A 19,737-nucleotide genomic window follows, 5' to 3' on the forward strand; every position below is an offset into this window, starting at 1 on the left:
GGTTGAGACCGAGTTTGCGTCTCTGACATGGGTAGGCAGACCGTTCCATAAAAATGGAGCTCTATAGGAGAAAGCCCTGCCTCCAGCTGTTTGCTTAGAAATGTGTAATATGTTTTGTGGACTTCACCAGACAGATGTTGCTCTTTGGTTCTGTAATGAAACAAATGTGTGGTTGAATTAATTATGCCACTATGTCTTATTGTCTCGGCCTTAAGGCCTATACATCACGGTGTCAAGGCATATGAACTAACAGGTTCTCGAGCAAACAATGCAATTATCACAACACATAGGTTGTAATATGGCTTTCTTTTCTGGCTTGGCTTCCCCAGTCATTTTACCCACGCGCCGCTACTGAAGACATGGCTCGTTTGTGAATTTTGTCTGTGGTATAATCAATTAATTTAGTTAACTGTAATATCTTCCGTTAGGTTCCTAGTGAATACAACCCTGCAGCATTCACACACACACACACAAACGCCAGCTTGTTATGTGAATGGAGACTACTGACGCGGCCTCAGAGCTTCAATTCTTCTCCACAGTGCCCAATTTGTTTTCATATATTTTGTTGAATTGTCACATCCATGCATATAGATTTGCCTCAGTTTCCGTCCTTAGTTGAAATAAGCTGTGTTTTGTCTTATTTAGGGCTTATTTAACCGGCTCTAGTTTCAATATCTTCATCTTCAATATCTTCATTCCCCTGTATAAAAGCGCGAGTCAGTTTTCCTCAGCTCTAAGCCCCATCCATCTCACTGGCAACAAGGAATTGGAAGATGTTGTCATGGTAACAACCCATAATTAAGTTTCCATTTGAGGATTTATCCACCATGCTTGCTAAAAATATTTTTCAGAATATTCTAAAATCTCAGGATATAAAATTTATGTGGGGGAAAAAAAAAAGAAATAATGGCAATAGGAAAAATTATAATTCATGATCTACAGCAAACCATTAAGTTGACCACAAAAAAATATAAAATACTTTGGATGTTTAATAAGTGAAAACAACTAAACAAATGTATGAAGATAACTATATCCTGTTACTCAACAATATGAAAACGGATCCAACTAAATGGAACAATCTTGTTACAGGTAGAATAAATCTCTTCAGAATGGCATTGCTCCCAAAGTATTGATATATACAGCGCCAGTCAAAAGTTTGGACACACCTACTCATTCAAGGGTTTTTCTTTATTTTTACTGTTTTCTACATCGTCAAATAATAGTGAAGACATCAAAACTATGAAATAAACAGATATGAAATCATGTAGTAACCAAATAAAAGTGTTGAACAAATCAAAATATGTTATATTTGAGATTCTTCAAAGTAGCTACCATTTGCCTTGATGACAGCTTTGCACACGCTTGGCATTCTCTCAACCAGCTCCATGAGGTGGTCACCTGGAATGAATTTCAATTAACAAGTGTGCCTTGCTAAAAGTTCATTTGTGGCATTTCACATTTTGGTCTGGTACTGTATTTTCAGTAATACCCATCACCCCACCAAATACATCCTTTAAAAAAGTATACTCAGTCATAACAGACTTTACAAAGAAAAATACAACTCAGAATATAAAGGAAGGTTTTACATCTTCCTAAGTCTGATGGGGGTTTTAACCTTCCAGACTAGGAATGGTATCAACTCGTCACCCAAGGATTTTAATTGTTCCATATAGGTAAATGCAACAGCAGGTACATATTGAAGATGTGCATGCTCATCCCCAGAATCTTTATCTTTATTTCCAAAGGATAAAGCTAAGAACAATAACAATGTCATGAACATTATAACAATATGGGATCAAATTAAATCTATGCTACAAGAACCAATATCACTCCCTAAACACAACCCTACGGAACAATCCTTGGAAAGCTTTTCAGAATTCACTGATAAATTGGTCCACACGGAAAAATACAGGCACAGAATTAAAAAGCTATTTTGACCCGACTAATGTAGATATTTTCACAAAGTTTTTATTTGAACACTTTTAGATATCAGAGCAATCTTGGGGGAATCCTATTTCAGTCAGAAACAGATGTTCATATGATAGGAAAGATAGAAAAAAATATATAAACTATTGGAACAAAGACTTAAAAATAACTGAGCTAATAACTGTGCTACTAACTTAGCACAAGATAGTTATGTTCCAACATTCTCTCTAACGCAAGAGGATGAAAATGGGGAGAGACTAGCTGAACTTTTCCAATACATCTTGTTTCGATGCAAAACTAATGAATACACTCAGTTCTCGCTTCGAGGCAAGCAACACTGAACCATGCACCATCTGGTCCGGACGTCTGTGTGATCTCGCTCTCCATAGCCGATGTGAGTAAAACCTGCAAATAGGTTAACATTCACAAGGCCGCGGGGCCAGACGGATTACCAGGACACATACTCAGAGCATGTGCTGACCTGTGAAGTGTCTTCACTGACATTTTCAAACTCTCCCTGACCCCGTTTTTAATACCAACATGTTTCAAGCAGACCAACATAATCCCTGTGCCCAAAAATGCCAAGGTAACCTGTCTAAATTACTCTCGTCGCGTAACACGCACATCTGAAATTTAGAAAGGTTGGTCATGGCTCACATCAACACCATCATCCCAGACACCCTGGACCCACTCCAATTCTCCAACAGATCCACAGATGACACAATCTCTATTGCACTCTAAACTGCCCTCTCCCACCTGGACAAGAGGAACACCTACGTGAGAATGCTGTTCATTGACTAAAGCTCATCGAAAGAAAGGCATGTTCTTTTATGCGTTGTGTCTGTCAGTCAACATTTACAAGAGACAGAATGTGTCTGGCAAAAAACCCTCTACACTCAACAACTAGGCTCTATTTTTTATATATATATATTTTTAGGCTCTATTCAAATATCCTTTTCTTGAGGTAGTCACTGATAATTAAAAGTGAGTGGATGCAACACTTCCTCCCCATTGGTTAAAGGCAGGCAATCTTACTATGTCAGATGAACTAATAAGGGGGCATGTTTTTTACTATTTAAAATGGCCATACTGCAGCGTTTTTTTTTCTTCCCAGAGGTCAATGATGTGTAGTTGCAAGTGACATCATCTCAAGCAACTTTGCTGTTCCATGAAGCAACTCAAATGTGATTAAAATTGCATGCAAAATTCACAGCAACTTCCAGGCAACTAACTGCCACTAAGTTACTGTGAAATGCACATTAACCTCTTAACAGTGCAGCTCTTAATTGTCACATTCTCTTAAAATATTACAGAACTGACAGTGTTAAAATAGGTGCTCAACCTTTGACAACATAACCATCAACCACTTAAACTGTTACAACACTTCCACTGATGGTTGGCACAAATAATCAGAATTCAGTAACTTGTTGTTTACTGTATTTTCACTGCAACCAGTAGCCTGTAGTGTACTGTAAAATTAGGCACATAAAATCCCCTAAGGTTGATGTTCGTGCCCCGTGGACATCTAATTAGCATAATAATCATTTAAAAATCCCGTACAAATATGTCAGTTTTGAGCCTCCCGGGTGGCGCAGTGGTCTAGGGCACTGCATCGCAGCGCTAGCTGTGCCACCAGAGCCTCTGGGTTCGCGCCCAGGCTCTGTCGCAGCCGGCCGCGACCGGGAGGTCCGTGGGGCAACGCACAATTGGCATAGCGTACATATTCAATGCATTTGTATGGGCTAACAGGCCAAACAAACATTTTTCAATACTTTTGATACTTCAAGGGTTCTTAAAATTCAAAATCAAGTAGCAAAATTATCCTTGCCAAAAATAAGCAGTTAAATACATGGGGGGGGGGAAATATGTTTCCTGATCTTTCGTATATTTCTCAGATATAGCACAGACATTTCAGAACAAACTCCATATTTTGGGGGGGGACTTTCTGTTATTCAATGCGTTTGTCTTAGAGGTCGACCGATCAATCGGAATGGACGATTAATTAGGGCCGATTTCAAGTTTTCATAACAATCGGTAATCTGCATTTTTGGACACCGATTACATTGCACTCCACGAGGAGACTCCGTGGCAGGCTACCTACCTGTTATACGAGTGCAGCAAGGAGCTAAGGTAAGGTGCTAGCTAGAATTAAATGTATCTTATAAAAAAAAACAATTGATGTTAACTAGTGATTATGTTAACTACACATGGTTGACGATATTACTAGTTTATCTAGCTTGTTCTGCATTGCATATAATTGATGTGGTGCCTGTTAATTTATCATTGAATCACAGCCTACTTCGCCAAACGGGTAATTTAACAAGCGCATTCGCAAAAAAAGTGCTGTTGTTGCACCAATGTGTACCTAACCATAAACATCAATGCCTTTCTTAAAATCAATACAAGTATACATTTTTAAACCTGCATATTTAGTTAATATTGCCTGCTAACATGAATTTCTTTTAACTTTTTAATTTCTTTTAGTGAAATTGTGTCACTTCTCTTGCGTTCTGTGCAACAGAGTCAGGGTATATGCAGCAGTTTGGGCAGCCTGGCTCGTTGCGAACTGTGTGAAGACCATTTCTTCCTAACAAAGACAGCCAACTTTGCCAAACGGGGGATGATTTAACAAAAGCGCATTTGCGAAAAAAGCACAATCATTGCAGTAATGTACCTAACCATAAACATCTATGCCTTTTTTAAAATCAATACACAGAATAATTTTTTTTCAACCTGCATATTTAGTTAAAATAAATGAATGTTATCAGGCTATATTAAACTAGGCAAATTGTGTCACTTCTCTTGCGTTCATTGCACACAGAGTCAGGGTATATGCAACGATTTGGGCCGCCTGGCTCGTTGCGTACTAATTTGCCAGAATTTTACGTAATTATGACATAACATTGAAGGTTGTACAATGTAACAGCAATATTTAGACTATTGGATGCCACCCGTTAGATAAAATACGGAACGGTTCCGTATCTCATTGAAATAATAAACATTTTGTTTTCGAATTGATAGTTTCCGGATTTGACCATATTAATGACCTAAGGCTCGTATTTCTGTGTGTTATTATAATTAAGTCTGATTTGATAGAGCAGTCTGACTGTGCGGTGGTAGGCAGCAGCAGGCTCGTAAGCATTCATTTCAAACAGCACGTTACTACATTTGCCAGCAGCTCTTCGCAATGCTTCAAGCATTGCGCTGTTTATGACTTCAAGCCTATCACCGACTTCAAGCCTGGCAATACTAAAGTACCTATTAGAACATAAAGGTCAAAAGGTATATGAAATACAAATGGAACATTAAACATGTTTATTTATTTGAGACTAAATTGATTTTATTGATGTATTAAGTTAAAATAAGTGTTCATTGTTCATTCATTATTGTTGTTATTGTCATTATTACATATATGTATATGTTTAAAATTATAAATTAATCGGTCTCGATGTTGAAAAATCATAATCGGTCGACCTCTAGTTTGTATGGGCTAATAGCAGTAAGGCTCAAAAAATGTTTCCTTCTTATAACCTTTCCATATCAATCAAATGATATTTGTCACATGCGCCGAATACAACAGTGAAATGCTTACTTACAAGCCCTTAAACAACAAGGTAACTAATAATTAAAGAGCAGCAGTAAAATAACAATAGCGAGGCTATATACAGGGGGTACCGGTACAGTCAATGTGCAGGGGCACTGGTTAGTCGAGGTAATTGAGGTAATATGTACATGTAGGTAGAGGTATTAAAGTGACTATGCATAGATAATAACAGAGTAGCAGCAGCGTAAAAGGGGGGGGGGGGCAATGCAAATAGTCTGGGTAGCCATTTGATTAGATGTTCAGGAGTCTTATGGCTTAGGGGTAGAAGCTGTTTAGAAGCCTCTTGGACCTAGACTTGGCGCTGCGGTACCGCTTGCCGTGTGGTAGCAGAGAGAACAGTCTATGATTAGGGTGGCTGGAGCCTGTGACAATTTTTAGGGCCTTCCTCTGACACCGTCTGGTATAGAGGTCCTGGATGGCAGGAAGCTTGGCCCCAGTGATGTACTGGGCCATACGCACTACCCGCTGTAGTGCCTTGCGGTCGGAGGCCGAGCAGTTGCCATACAAGGCAGTGATGCAATCCGTCAGGATGCTCTCAATGGTGCAGCTGTAGAACCTTTTGAGGATCTGAGGACCCATGCCAAATGTTTTCAATCTCCTGAGGGGGAAAAGGTTTTGCCGTGCCCTCTTCACAACTGTCTTGGTGTGTTTGGACCATGTTAGTTTGTTGGTGATGTGGAAGCCAAGGAACTTGAAGCTCTCAACCTGCTCCACTACAGCCCAGTCGATGATCGGGACATTCTCGGTCCTCCTTTTCCCACAATCCACAATCATGTCCTTTATCTTGATCATGCTGAGGGAGAGGTTGTTGACCTTGCACCACACGGTCAGGTCACTGACCTCCTCCCTATAGGCTCGTCATTGTGGGTGATCAGGCCTACCACTGTTGTGTCATCAGCAAACTTGATGATGGTGTTGGAGTCATGCCTGGCCGTGAGTGAACAGGGAGTACAGGAGTGGACTGAGTACACACCCCTGAGGGGCCCCTATTTTGAGGATCAGTGTGGCGGATGTGTTGTTACCTACGCTTACCACCTGGAGACAGCCCATCAGGAAGTCCAGGATCCAGTTGCAGAGGGAGGTGTTTAGTCCCAGGGTCCTTAGCTTATTGATGAGCTTTGAGGGCACTATGGTGTTGAACGCTGAGCTGTAGTCAATGAATAGCATTCTCACATAAGTGTTCCTTTTGTCCAGGTGTGAAAGGGCAGTGTGGAGTGCAATAGAGATTGCATCAAATGTGGATCTGTTGGGGCGGTATGCAAATTGGAGTGGGTCTAGGGTTTCTGGGAAAATTGTATTGATGTGAGCCATAACCAGCCTTTCAAAGCACTTCATGGCTACAGACGTGAGTGCTACGGGTCGGTAGTCATTTAGGCAGGTTACCTTAGTGTTCTTGGGCACAGGGACTATGGTGATCTGCTTGAAACATGTTGGTATTACAGACTCAGACAGAGGGAGGTTGAAAATGTCAGTGAAGATACCTGCCTGTTGGTCAGCGCATGCTCTGAGTACACGTCCTGGTAATCCATCTGGCCCTGCGGCCTTGTGAATGTTGACTCTGTTTAAAGGTCTTATTCACATCGGCTGCGGAAAGCGTGATCACACAGTTGTCCTGAACAGCTGTTGCGCTCATGCATGTTTTAGTATTACTTTCCTCGGAGCGAGCATAGAAGCAATTTAGCTCATCTGGTAGGCTCGTGTCACTGGGCAGCTCTCGGCTGTGCTTCCCTTTGTAGTCTGTAAAAGTTTGCAAGCCCTACCACATCTGACGAGTGTCGGAGCTGGTGTAGTACGATTCGATCTTAGTGTTGTATTGATGCTTTGCCTGTTTGATGGTTTGTCAGAGGGCATAGTGGGATTTCTTATAAACTTCCGGGTTAGAGTTCTGCTCCTTGAAAGCAGCAGCTCTATCCTTTAGCTCAGTGTGGATGTTGTCTGTAATACATGGCTTCTGATTGGGGTATATACGTACAGTCACTCTGGGGACGACGTCATTGATGCACTTATTGATGAAGCCAATGACTGATGTGGTGTACTCCTCAATGCCATCAGAAGAATCACGGAACATATTCCAGTCTGTGCTAGCAAAACAGTCCTGTAGCTTAGCATCTGCTTCAACTGACCAATTTTTCTATTGACAGAGTCACTGATGCTTCCTGCTTTAATTTTTGTTTGTAAACAGGAATTAAGAGGATAGAATTATGGTCAGATTTGCCAAATGGAGGGCAAGAGCTTTGTACGCATCTCTGTGTGTGGAGTAAAGGTGGTCTAGAGTTTTTTCCCTTCTGGTTGCACATTTAACATGCTGGTTGAAATGAGGTAAAACGGATTTAAGTTTCCCTGCATTAAAGTCCCCGGCCACTAGGAGCGCCACCTCTGGATGAGCTTTCTTGTTTGCTTATGTCCATATACAGCTTATTGAGTACCAATGCCAGCATCAGTTTGTGGTGGTAAATATTATCATGAGATACTCTCCCTCAGGCAAGAAAAACCTTGAGACTTCCTTAGGTATCATGCACCGGCTGTTGCTTACAAATATACACCGACCGCCACTCCTTACCAGAGTCTGCTGTTCTATCCTGCCGATACAGTGTATAACCTGCAACCTGAATGATATTCATGTCGTCGTTCAGCCACGACTCGGTGAAACATAAGATATTACAGTTTTTAATGTCCTGTTGGTAGGATATACATGTACGTCCACTTTATTATCCAGCGATTGTACATTAGCCAATAGTACCGATGGCAAAGGCAGATTAGCCACTCGTCGCCGGATCCTCACAAGGCACCCCGATCTTCCATCCGCGAAATCTCCCTCTCTTTCTCTTACGATTAACGGGGATGAGGGCATGTTCAGGTGTCTGGAATAAATCCCTCTCATCTGACTCCTTAAAGAACAATTATTCATCCAATTCAAGGTGAGTAATCGCTGTTCTGATGTCCAGAAGCTCTTTTCGGTCATTAGAGACGGTAGCAGTAACAATATGTACAAAATAAGTTAAACAATGTGAAAAAAACAAAGAAAATAGCACAGTTTGTTAAGAACCAATAAAACGGCAGCCATACCCTCCGGCGCCATTCCAGTATAGCTTAGTAGTGGTTGAGGGAGTGGATGGAAAATGGGTTTACAGCCTACGAATCCAAGCTGAAGTCAAAGACAAAGTAGTGTACAGCTGTTAAAAAAAATAAAAAATAAAAACAGTAGCCTACAGTAATAAAGATATGTGCACGTACATCTAAATGTAAAAATAACTGCAACTCAGGTATTATATATAGTTATATATATATAGTTATAGAGGTCTAAAATATTTGTCTTGGAATGCTATGATTCCTGGGATTACTGTATATTGTGGTGTTATTATAAAGTAATACAATGATTTGTCAGATAAACAAATAATGAATGAAATGACCTACAGTGCTTTCAGAAAGTATTCACACCCCTTTACTTTCTCAACATTTTGTTGTGTTACAGCCTGAATTTACAATAGTTCAAATTGTGATTTTGTGTCACTGATCTAGACACAACACCATATAATGTCAAAGTGGATTTTTAAAAAATGTATTGTTTTTAATTAAAGCTGGAATGTCTTGAGTCAATAAGTATTCAACCCCTTTGTTATGTCAAGCCTAAATCGGTTCAGGAGTAAATATGTGCTTAACAAATCGCATAATAAGTTGCATTGACTGATTATGTGTTCAATAATAGTGGTTAACATTTTTTTTATGACTATCCCATCTCTGTACCACACATATATCTGCAAGGTCCCTCAATCGAGTATTGAATTTCAAGCACAGATTTAACCACAAAGACCATGGAGGGTTTTCAGTGTCTCGCAAAGAAGGGCACTGGTTGGTATATGTGTAAAACAAAAAGCAGACACTGAATATCCCTTTGAGCATGGTGAACTTAAGTAATACTGCAAAAAAAACATGACAAATACATTTTATTTTTGTCCTGAATACGAAGTGTTATGTTTGGGGCAAATCCAACACCACACATCACCAAGTATCAGTCTTCATATTTTCAAGCATGGTGGTGGCTGCAACATTGTCACGACTTCTGCCGAAGTCGTTGCCTCTCCTTGTTCGGGCGGTGCTCGGTGTTCGACGTCACCGGTCTTCTAGCCATCATTGATCCATTTTTCATTTTCCATTGGTTTTGTCTTGTCTTCCCACACACCTGTTTTCAACCCATTCATTACCTGTTGTGTATTTAACCCTCTGTTTCCCCTCATGTCTTTGTCAGAGATTGTTTATTGTCAGTGTAGTGTTTTTTGTATAGGTGCGCGACAGGTCTTCGAACCCATATTTGTTTATATTCATTTTTCTATTTAGTGTTATGGAGCATGTTACTTGGACATTTATTAAAAGACTCCATTTTACACTCTGTTTGACACTCCTGCGCCTGACTTCCCTGCCACCTATACACATATCTCTGACAAACATGTTATTGGTATGCTTGTCATCGGCAAGGACTATGGAGTTTTTTGGGGGATAAAAATAAACGGAATCCAGCCATAAGCACAGGCAAAATCGTAGAGGAAAACCTGGTTCAGTATGCTTTCCAACAGAGAATTTGGGAGGTGAATTCACCTTTCAGCAGGACAATAACCTAAAACACAAGGGCGAATATTCACTGGAGTTGCTTACCAGGACAACATGACATGTTCCTGAGTGGCCTAGTTACAGTTTTGACTCAAATCGGCTTGGAAATCTATGGCAAAACTTGAAAATTGCTGTTAAGCAATGATCAACAATCAACTTGACAGAGCTTGAAGAATATTTTAAGAATAATGGGCAAATATTGTACAATCCAGGTGTGCAAATCTCTTAGAGGCTTACACCAAAAGATTAACAGCTGTAATGAAATTATTGACTCAGGGGTGTGAATACTTATGTAAATGTCATATTTCTGTATTTCATTTTCAATACATTTGGCAACATTTCTAAAAACATGTTTTCACTTTGTTATTATGGGGTATTGTGTGTAGATGGGTAAGAAGAAAAAAAATGATTCATTCAAATTTGAATTCAGGCTGTAACAACAAAATGGGGAATAAATCAAGGACGAATGAATAGTTTTTGAATGTTATGTATACTGGGAATACAGCCCATGTAGATTAGCCTATACTGTGTATCTTCTCAAAAGAAATCACTGAAATTATGCTCCAGAATTGATTGAGACTAAACTGAAAAGCATTGCCGTCACATAGATATGAGTCATCACGCCATACAGGATGAGTAGATTGATATTCATGTGAGAGAATTTACTGGGTCAACTCCACTGAGCTCCCACTGCAGAGAGGCTTTCATGGTGATTTCACATAAAGGAGACAAACCCGGCCAGGCTGAGCAGACAGAGCAACACACACCATTGTTACTTAACTGTGGGCCTGGCTGCATATTGGTCTTATGGGATTCATCTAAAATGATCTTTCTCTGGGTTAATGACCCATTCAATTACAGCTATGTGATAACTCATTCACAGGGTTCCCACATAGAGGAACAACTCCCGCTTTGTAACTTTAGATTCAACTGCCTGAAAATGAAAGTAAGATTAGGGCTATATGTCTCTCAGTAGTAACAGAAGTACTACCACATGGCTGACACAACAAAGCACAGCGAGAATTCCTTTATTTACAGCATCTGTTCCTACAATGGACAGGCAGTGGTGTGTTTGCCCCATACAAGCGCCATGCTGGCAAAGCCTGTTTACCTCTCGTACGCCATGGAGGTGACGTCTTAAAATGGACCACAGTGTCCCTCTCTTTAGGCTACGCTATCACAGTGCCATTCCTAAGTGAAAGGAATAATGTGGTTGTTGAGTTGTGCTAGTAACTTATAATAACACTCCATTGTGGGTCTCTGTAGACTACATCTCAGATCTGTATAATATTTGGGGGAAAGTATGCTATTATAAGTAATATCACCATAGCCTACATACAGAGCACTGAGATTAAGCATGTGGTATTTGTACAGCAGATGTTGCACTCAACATCATGGCAATATACCACAGCCTAGTCACATTACCAGCATGACATTATTACACTAACTTACTGAACATGAGACTGCAAAGGCATGGAAGGGGTTAAGAAAGGATGGAAATTATTTAAAATTCTTTCTCTTCATATTCAATATCAATGCTTATCACATCATATCCAGGTATTGGCACTTAGATCATAAACCCAGTCATTAGGTAATATTTTAGCACTGTAGCTAGTCTACAATGCACTATGACGAATGGTCTGTCATCAAGATGAAGCAGCATCTGCACACAAACGTGATATGCTACATACAGGGAAAAATAACGGAAACACGAGTAAATGTGGGATACAAAGTCTATTGAAAGCAGGTGCTTCCACATATAAGTTTCGTTCATGGAGCAAAACTGCCTACGCTTAAGGTCAGGGGGTTGAATTAATTTAGAGGAAGGAAGTTATCGATGCACTTCAACTGATCACCACAAACAGACACACACTAAAATGTGTAGCCATATTACATGAAACAAAATGCTTATATTTTTTTGCAATGTTCTGGCAATGCCTTTCATACACAACGGCGAGAAAGAGAATAACACAGACCCCAATGAATGTTAGTCCTGCTGTTGGCTACTCTGTCTGCTCCTATCACAGCAGCACAATTACTTGGCCGACATTCATAATAACAAAACAGTATTGTGTTGGAGACTACCTAAACAAATAACATTTAAAAAAAGGTTTTACCTTGATGCTCGAAGTACGAGAAAAGGGAGTCGCCGTACACCTGGTTGCACGATAGCAGCTCAAAGAATAACGAGTTGCTTCAGCTGTCTGCTATTTCCCGGTTGGTCGAACGTCATGGAAAAATCTAAACGGGATCCTTGGGACGTCCCAACTCTGACGTCACCACATTGAAATTGAAATTTTAAAACGATTAAGGCAAGGATGATTTAGTATGACGATATGTAGAAACTGCTTCCCCAATAGAAATTCCCGATCACGCTTGTAGACGATGTCATCGCGACATTGAGTAACTTCAGAGCTCGCCAACACAGAGTTTCTAAAGCCAGATGCACAACATCACAAGACTTCCGGTGACGGTTTTGAAGCACACCAAGCAGACCAAGCTGAGGTTAGGGGTTAGAGAAGTCAATGAGAGAAGTGAAACATTCTTCCTTAGTTGTTATATTTCAAAAAATCTAAAGATAAAACCCAGATTTGGGCTAATTTCATAAGTAGTTGAATATGTTGTTACTCCAACTGCATGAAAGTGACAAACTGACACGTTTTCATTTTCGTCAAAAACAACTTTATATCGAAGGTTTGCCTTTGAGTTGCTAGCCTGCACTAGCCTGCAGCTCGGGGCGAGATGTCTGCGCATGCGCTTCGCTGGCCAATGACGCCATGACATTGCCTACAGGCTGATTGTGGATTTCAGTGGACACCTCATAGTACCCATAAAACCTAGCGGTCAAACTCGAAATTTTTTAGCATAGTGAGGCTTAACTTGGCGTGATGTTTTGATAATATATTCGCCTATATTTACAAAAAAAATAAAAAATAGTTAGCAGAGCAGTAAATCAAAAAAGTGATTTGTATTACTTGTTTGTATAGTATGTTGACTTTGGTGTCTATTTCAAACCTTATGGCATTTTTCAAGGATGAGCATAAGAGCATTAAAAGGGGAGAAGACCACTATAACTCTGGCCATGTGGAGAAGTGCAGGGGCAATTTACCTGTTTAGTCTGGGCCAGCATGAGGGATAAAGTTTTTCCTGTGTCGTGAGTATAGCTATTAAGTTAAGTTTAGGCATCTTAGCAATACAATGTGTTCTATAGAGCTGTCAACATTCTACAAGGAAATAGACACTTAATCAATTATAACATCCTTAACCGATTACCCCAGATTTCAGATTTACAGTTGAAGTCGGAAATTGACATACACTTAGGTTGGAGTCATTAAAACTTGTTTTTCAACCACTCCACAAATTTCTTGTTAACAAACTATAGTTTTGGCAAGTCAGTTATGACATCTACTTTGTGCATGACACAAGTCATTTTTCCAACAATTGTTTACAGACAGATTATTTCACTTATAATGTATCACAATTCCAGTGGGTCAGAAGTTTACATCCACTAAGTTGACTGTGCCTTTAAACAGCTTGGAAAATTCCAGAAAATGATGTTGTGGCTTTAGAAGCTTCTGATAGGCTAATTGACATCATTTGAGTCAATTAGAGGTGTACCTGTGGATGTATTTCAAGGCCTACCTTCAAACTTAGTGCCTCTTTGCTTTACATCATGGAAAATCAAAAGAAATCAGCCAAGACCTCAGAAAAAAAAATTGTAGACCTCCACAAGTCTGGTTCATCCTTGGGAGCAATTTCCAAATGCCTGAAGGTACCATGTTCATCTGTACAAACAATAGTATGCAAGTATAAAGACCATGGGACCACGCAGCCATCATACCACTCAGGAAGGAGACGCGTTCTGTCTCCTAGAGATGAATGTACTTTGATGTGAAAAGTGCAAATCAATCCCAGAACAATAGCAGAAGACCTTGTGAAGATGCTGGAAGAAACAGGTACAAAATGATCTATATCCACAGTAAAAACGAGTCCTATATCGACCTGAAAGGCCGCTCAGCAAGGAAGAAGCCACTGCTCCAAAACCGCCATAAAGAAAGCCAGACAACGGTTTGCAACTGCACATGGGGACAAAGATTGTACTTTTTGGAGAAATGTCCTCTGGTCTGATGAAACAAAAATAAAACTGTTTGGCCATAATGACCATCGTTATGTTTGGAGGAAAAAGGGGGAGTCTTGCAAGCCGAAGAACACCATCCCAACCGTGAAGCACAGGGGTGGCAGCATCATGTTGTGGGGTTGCTTTGCTGCAGGAGGGACTGGTGCACTTCACAAAATAGATGGCATCATGAGGTAGGAACATTATGTGGATATATTGAAGCAACATCTCAAGACATCAGTCAGGAAGTTAAAGCTTGGTCATAAATGGGTCTTCCAAATGGACAATGACCCCAAGCATACTCCAAAATTGTGGAAAATGGCTTATGGACAACAGACTCAAGGTATTGGAGTGGCCATCACAAAGCCCTGGCCTCAATCCTATAGAAAATGTGTGGGCAGAACTGAAAAAGCGTGTGCGAGCAAGGAGGCCTACAAACCTGACTCAGTTACACCAGCTCTGTCATGAGGAATGGGCCAGAATTCACCCAACCTATTGTGGGAAACTTGTGGAAGGCTACCTGAAATGTTTGACCCAAGTTAAACAATTTATAGGCAATCCTACCAATACTAATTGAGTGTTTGTAAACTTCTGACCCCCTAGGAATGCGGTGAATGAAATAAAAGCTGAAATAAATCATTCTCTCTACTATTATTCTGACATTTCACATTCTTAAAATAAAGTTGTGATCCTAATTTACCTAAGACAGGGAATTTTTACTACGATTAAATGTCAGGAATTATGAAAAACTGAGTTTAAATGTACGTGGCTAAGGTGTATGTAAACTTCCGACTTCAAATGTTGATGAGTAATACAGTAACTTAGTTCTAGAATGTTGTCATTGATGAGAATGAATCTAAAAATCTATTGACATTCAGAATTGACTTTGCTTATACATCCAGTCTGTATTGTAGTTGCATGACCAGAGACAAATCTTAAAAGGCACAGTGTTTATTTATTATGAGTGGTACAGTCTTGATTTATAGGATCATTCCCACTGTATGATTAATACAGTATGTCACGTGATAAAATCCCAAGTTATCAATTAAAATTTTACGGAAAAACTGCACTTGTCCTCATGAAAATTACTGTTTATTAAATATTCTACAGCAGTAATGTCATTAATTAAATCAAACTTTATTTATACAACACATTTCTTACAACAAATGCAGTTCATGGCATTCAAAGTCATGCATTGAAAGGCACGTGGCACTTAAAATCCTTCCTCTTGGCATTTCTCTATTGGTGACCAGGCGATTCTATCTACCACATGTGAATGCTGCCGTGGAGCTCATAAGTGTAGCCATGTGGCTGCATTAGCTATTTTTGCAGTTATTGGCTGTACGTATGTGGAATGCGAGTAGAGGAAGCCAGTCGTGCCCAACCAGGTGCAGTCAGTGGAGGACCTGTACCCGGCAGAACACTTACAACCCTCTGTCCCGAGAGCCAACAGAGGAGGATCTTCAGTGGCTAAGGAACAGCCTCTGGTGCAGGTTCAGTGGAATGGCATGGCTCCATGAACCTGAGCCATAAGAACCTGTCTGTACCGGACATTGTTAAAAAGAAGGGCACCTAGGGCATGCAGGCATCTTGGCTGGCATGGCGCTGCCGGTGGAGCAGCAGGAGGCTATACAGCAGGCAAACGTTTGACAGAGCACCAACCTCAACTGACACACCATGAGGAGAGGAGGTTGACGGCCAGCAATTTGTAGCAGTTAGGACTAAGAGCATTACTTTGTCGCTGCTATAAAAAAAAGGGTCCTCCAATCACAGTCGTTGGATGGGGTGTTGTCTGTAAAGTGGGGCACAGATAATGAAGATGAGGGTATCAAGGCATTCAAAATGGCTACAGGGATGGATGTGCAGGAGTCAGGGCTTTGGGACACAGGCTATGGGATCCTGGGTATCTCACCGGATGGTTTGGTGGGCACCACAGCAGTGGTGGAGGTCAAGTGTCCGTATGGTGCAAGAGAATTTACCATTGAAGACGCAGTGAAGTTGAAGGATTTCTATATCCATGAGGAGTGAGGGTATTAACGCCACCGTGAAGACTATCCTTACTGGCACCAGGTCCAAGGGCATCTCCACTGGAAGGGACAGTTGCTTCTTTGTTGAGTGGACCACCATAGCCTCCATCACCATCCCCATCCAGCGTGACGACCTTTGGCAGACTCATATTGCTGGACTAGAGGAGTTTTTCAAGGACCACATGCTCCCAAAGTTGTCACTGCAACAGTGAACATCTGTAAATATCTTATAAATAGTTTTTGCATACAGATGAGTTTTTGTTCTTACCTTTGAGGTTTTATTCCAATCAGTTTTTTTGATGGGGGGGGCACTGGATCAGCGTTTTTGTCGCGCCTCCTGTCAGTACCTGTTTTCAGGGAAGCCTATGGTCCAAAAATATTTCACATAGTTCACACACACTAGGCTCCCAGAATAGGTTACATTACATACAAGTTTTGCTCAAAGCAGCCAACTAAAGTAATGTATTTAATGTACGTTCAATCACAATGGCTGGTCTGAGAACTTATACCTGTGATGTTTAAATTATTTTGTACCCCCTTTGTCGTGTGGAGCTTCCTTTTCTGTTAAATGCAGGGCAATTTGGAACATTTGCAATAATGCAATAATTAAAGTAGTTAGCAGATATTTCCATTTAGCTCATTTTGCTGTTAAACCAGCCCATTTAAAAATGTGTCATTACAGCATCATGTCACTCCTCAAACTATAATTTAGCCAGGTGAATTTGTAGATATATCTGCACAGTATGTTCATTTGTCAGCTAATTATCCAGCCAGTTTAAGTGGAATGATTAACTGACAATATTTAAATGAATGGTCAGTGGTGGGTCTTTTTCAAAACTGTATCACCAACTTCATCTGGACAGAAAACACATTGTTTATCGTAACACAAACCCACCTTGGACAATGTGACAAGTAGTCCCTCAACACCCAATCATAAGTCATGAGAACCATAGACAAACATGACAAACATACTGTACAGATATCTTCAAATGTACTGTTGTACACAATATTGTATCACATTTGATGAGCTTACTGATCTGTCCGTCCACAAGCTCGATCTGCTGTAGTCTACAACTGGACTCTTGCGCTCGGATCACACTGGCACAGGTTATCCATGTACCGGAAGGCCTGAGGGATGCACTCTGTTGAACTGGAAAACAAAGAGACGTGGTCAGTGGATCTTTTTCAATGCTAAAACACCATCTTTATCTAGACAGAAAACACATTCTTTATTATAACACAAAACCACCTTGGACAATGTGACATGTGGTCCCTCAACACCTAATCCTCACGCCTCATTGTTTGTTCTTGTTTCCCAAACAACAGTCCGGATCTTCCTCTTCTGCCATGGTGGACGAGCACCTTTTCTGGTAAATACAGGGCCATTTCTCTTTCCCGCAGGAAAATGGCACCTGCAGACCCAAGTGTTGTCACTGGGTTTCCGGTCCACCCATCTGAAGAAAAAAATACCTTTACTAGCTAGCTAATAACTAAAATGGTAACATACTGTATATACAGTGAGGGGGGAAAGTATTTGATCCCCTGCTGATTTTGTACGTTTGCCCACTGACAAAGAAATTATCTGTAACGATTGTCATAGGTGGAAGAAGGTGAGGACCAAGGTGCAGCGTGGTACGTGTTCGGCATTTTATTAAATATAACTGAACACTAGATAACAAAGTAACAAAATGCACAACCGAAACAGCTCCGTCAGGTGCAACACACACTAAACAGAAAATAACTACCCACCAATCATAGTGGGAAAACAGGCTGCCTAAGTATGGTTCTCAATCAGAGACAACGACAGACAGCTGTCCCTGGTTGAGAACCATACCCGGCCAAAAACAAAGAAATACAAAAATATAGAAATACAAAAACATAGGATGCCCACCCTAGTCACACCCTGGCCTAATCAAAATAGAGAATAAAAAGCCTCTCTATGGCCAGGGCATGACATGATCAGTACATGACTTAGTACTTGGTGGCAAAACCCTTGTTGGAAATCACAGAGGTCAGACGTTTCTTGTAGTTGGCCACCAGGTTTGCACACATCTCAGGAGGGATTTTGTCCCACTCCTCTTTGCAGATCTTCTCCAAGTCATTAAGGTTTCAAAGCTGACGTTTGGCAACTCGAATCTTCAGCTCCCTCCACAGATTTACTATGGGATTAAGGTCTGGAGACTGGCTAGGCCACTCCAGGACCTTAATGTGCTTCTTCTTGAGCCACTCCTTTGTTGCCTTGGTCGTGTGTTTTGAGTCATTGTCATGCTAGAATACCCATCCACGACCCATTTTCAATGCCCTGGCTGAGGGAAGGAGGTTCTCACCCAAGATTTGACGGTACATGGCCCCGTCCATCGTCCCTTTGAAGCGGTGAAGTTGTCCTGTCCGATTAGCAGAAAAAACCCCAAAGCATAATGTTTCCACCTCCATGTTTGACGGTGGGGATGGTGTTCTTGGGTTCATAGGCAGCATTCCTCCTCCTCCAAACACGGCGAGGTGAGTTGATGCCAAAGAGCTACATTTTGGTCTCATCTGACCCCAACACTTTCACCCAGTTGTCCTCTGAATCATTCAAATGTTCATTGCCAAACTTCAGACAGGCATGTATATGTGCTTTCTTGAACAGGGGGACCTTGCGGGCACTGCAGGATTTCAGTCCTTCACGGCGTAGTGTGTTACCAATTGTTTTCTTGGTGACTATGATATTAGCCCCCTGATTATAATGAAGATAAAAACAGGCTGGTCTGTTCTGGACCAGCTGCAGCTTAACTAGGTCCTTCTTTGACCATATGACTGAACAATAATCAGGATAAGATCAAACTAGGGCCTGCAGCATTGTATTTAGTCAAACACAATTTTTCCCAACAGTTTTCTAGGAGCTGGCCTGAGGACAAACACTTTCCTTTCAATTCAGATTAAAGATATGACAGATAGAAAGCTACTGAGGATGTTAGCTGACTCTATATACAATAACTCGGCAATGCCAGAAGGTTAGTCATTATTGATAGATAACAATAATTTCCCCACCTCTTCACAAAATCCACCCTAATTTTACGACATTCAAACTTCATGTATTTCTTTCATTATAAGTTGTTTGATGCATGAAGTTGATGGCTCACTGTTCGTGGTTGGCATTTCCTTCCTAAGTTTGCCCACTTTGCCAATGAAGTAATCATTAAAATAATATAATAACAATATCAAATGCTCGGCCTGAACATCGCTTGTGGTACAGTTTCATATCAGTGAGAAATAATTTTCAAAAACAAAATGTTTAATTGATACAAATCTTACAGTGTTAGGATTCCCACACGGGCCTATATTTCCATGCTACAGCGCTTGTTAATGGAAAACAGATGGAAGACGGACTACCTGTGGTAAATACCAATCTGCGTTTCCCGAACACCTGTGTGTAAACGAAGACAAACGCCCCAAACATGTTGTCGCTGAAAAATACT

The 19,737-nt window shown here is 40.7% G+C and overlaps 1 protein-coding gene and 1 long non-coding RNA gene across 4 annotated transcripts in view; both read right to left on the minus strand.

The window, feature by feature from the left end:
• Positions 1-12,517, minus strand: part of LOC112215683 (CYFIP-related Rac1 interactor B) — a 66,917-nt gene extending 54,400 nt beyond the window's left edge. Inside the window, exon 1 of one of the 3 annotated variants that reach the window (XM_024374924.2) lies at positions 12,253-12,517. The gene's annotated coding sequence lies outside the window, so the exon portion shown is untranslated. The remainder of the gene's footprint in view (positions 1-12,252) is intronic. The other 2 variants (XM_042299166.1, XM_024374923.2) reach the window with 2 other exon arrangements.
• Positions 12,518-15,368: 2,851 nt separating this feature from the next.
• Positions 15,369-17,741, minus strand: LOC112216572. Its single transcript, XR_006078997.1, has 4 exons — positions 17,529-17,741; positions 17,313-17,429; positions 16,548-16,642; positions 15,369-16,479 (listed from the first exon to the last, which is right to left on the minus strand). It is a non-coding gene; the product is annotated as an uncharacterized LOC112216572 (long non-coding RNA).
• Positions 17,742-19,737: the final 1,996 nt, after the last annotated feature.

The sequence above is a fragment of the Oncorhynchus tshawytscha genome, linkage group LG16 (assembly GCF_018296145.1).
Source record: "Oncorhynchus tshawytscha isolate Ot180627B linkage group LG16, Otsh_v2.0, whole genome shotgun sequence".
Classification (NCBI taxonomy): Eukaryota; Metazoa; Chordata; class Actinopteri; order Salmoniformes; family Salmonidae; genus Oncorhynchus; species Oncorhynchus tshawytscha.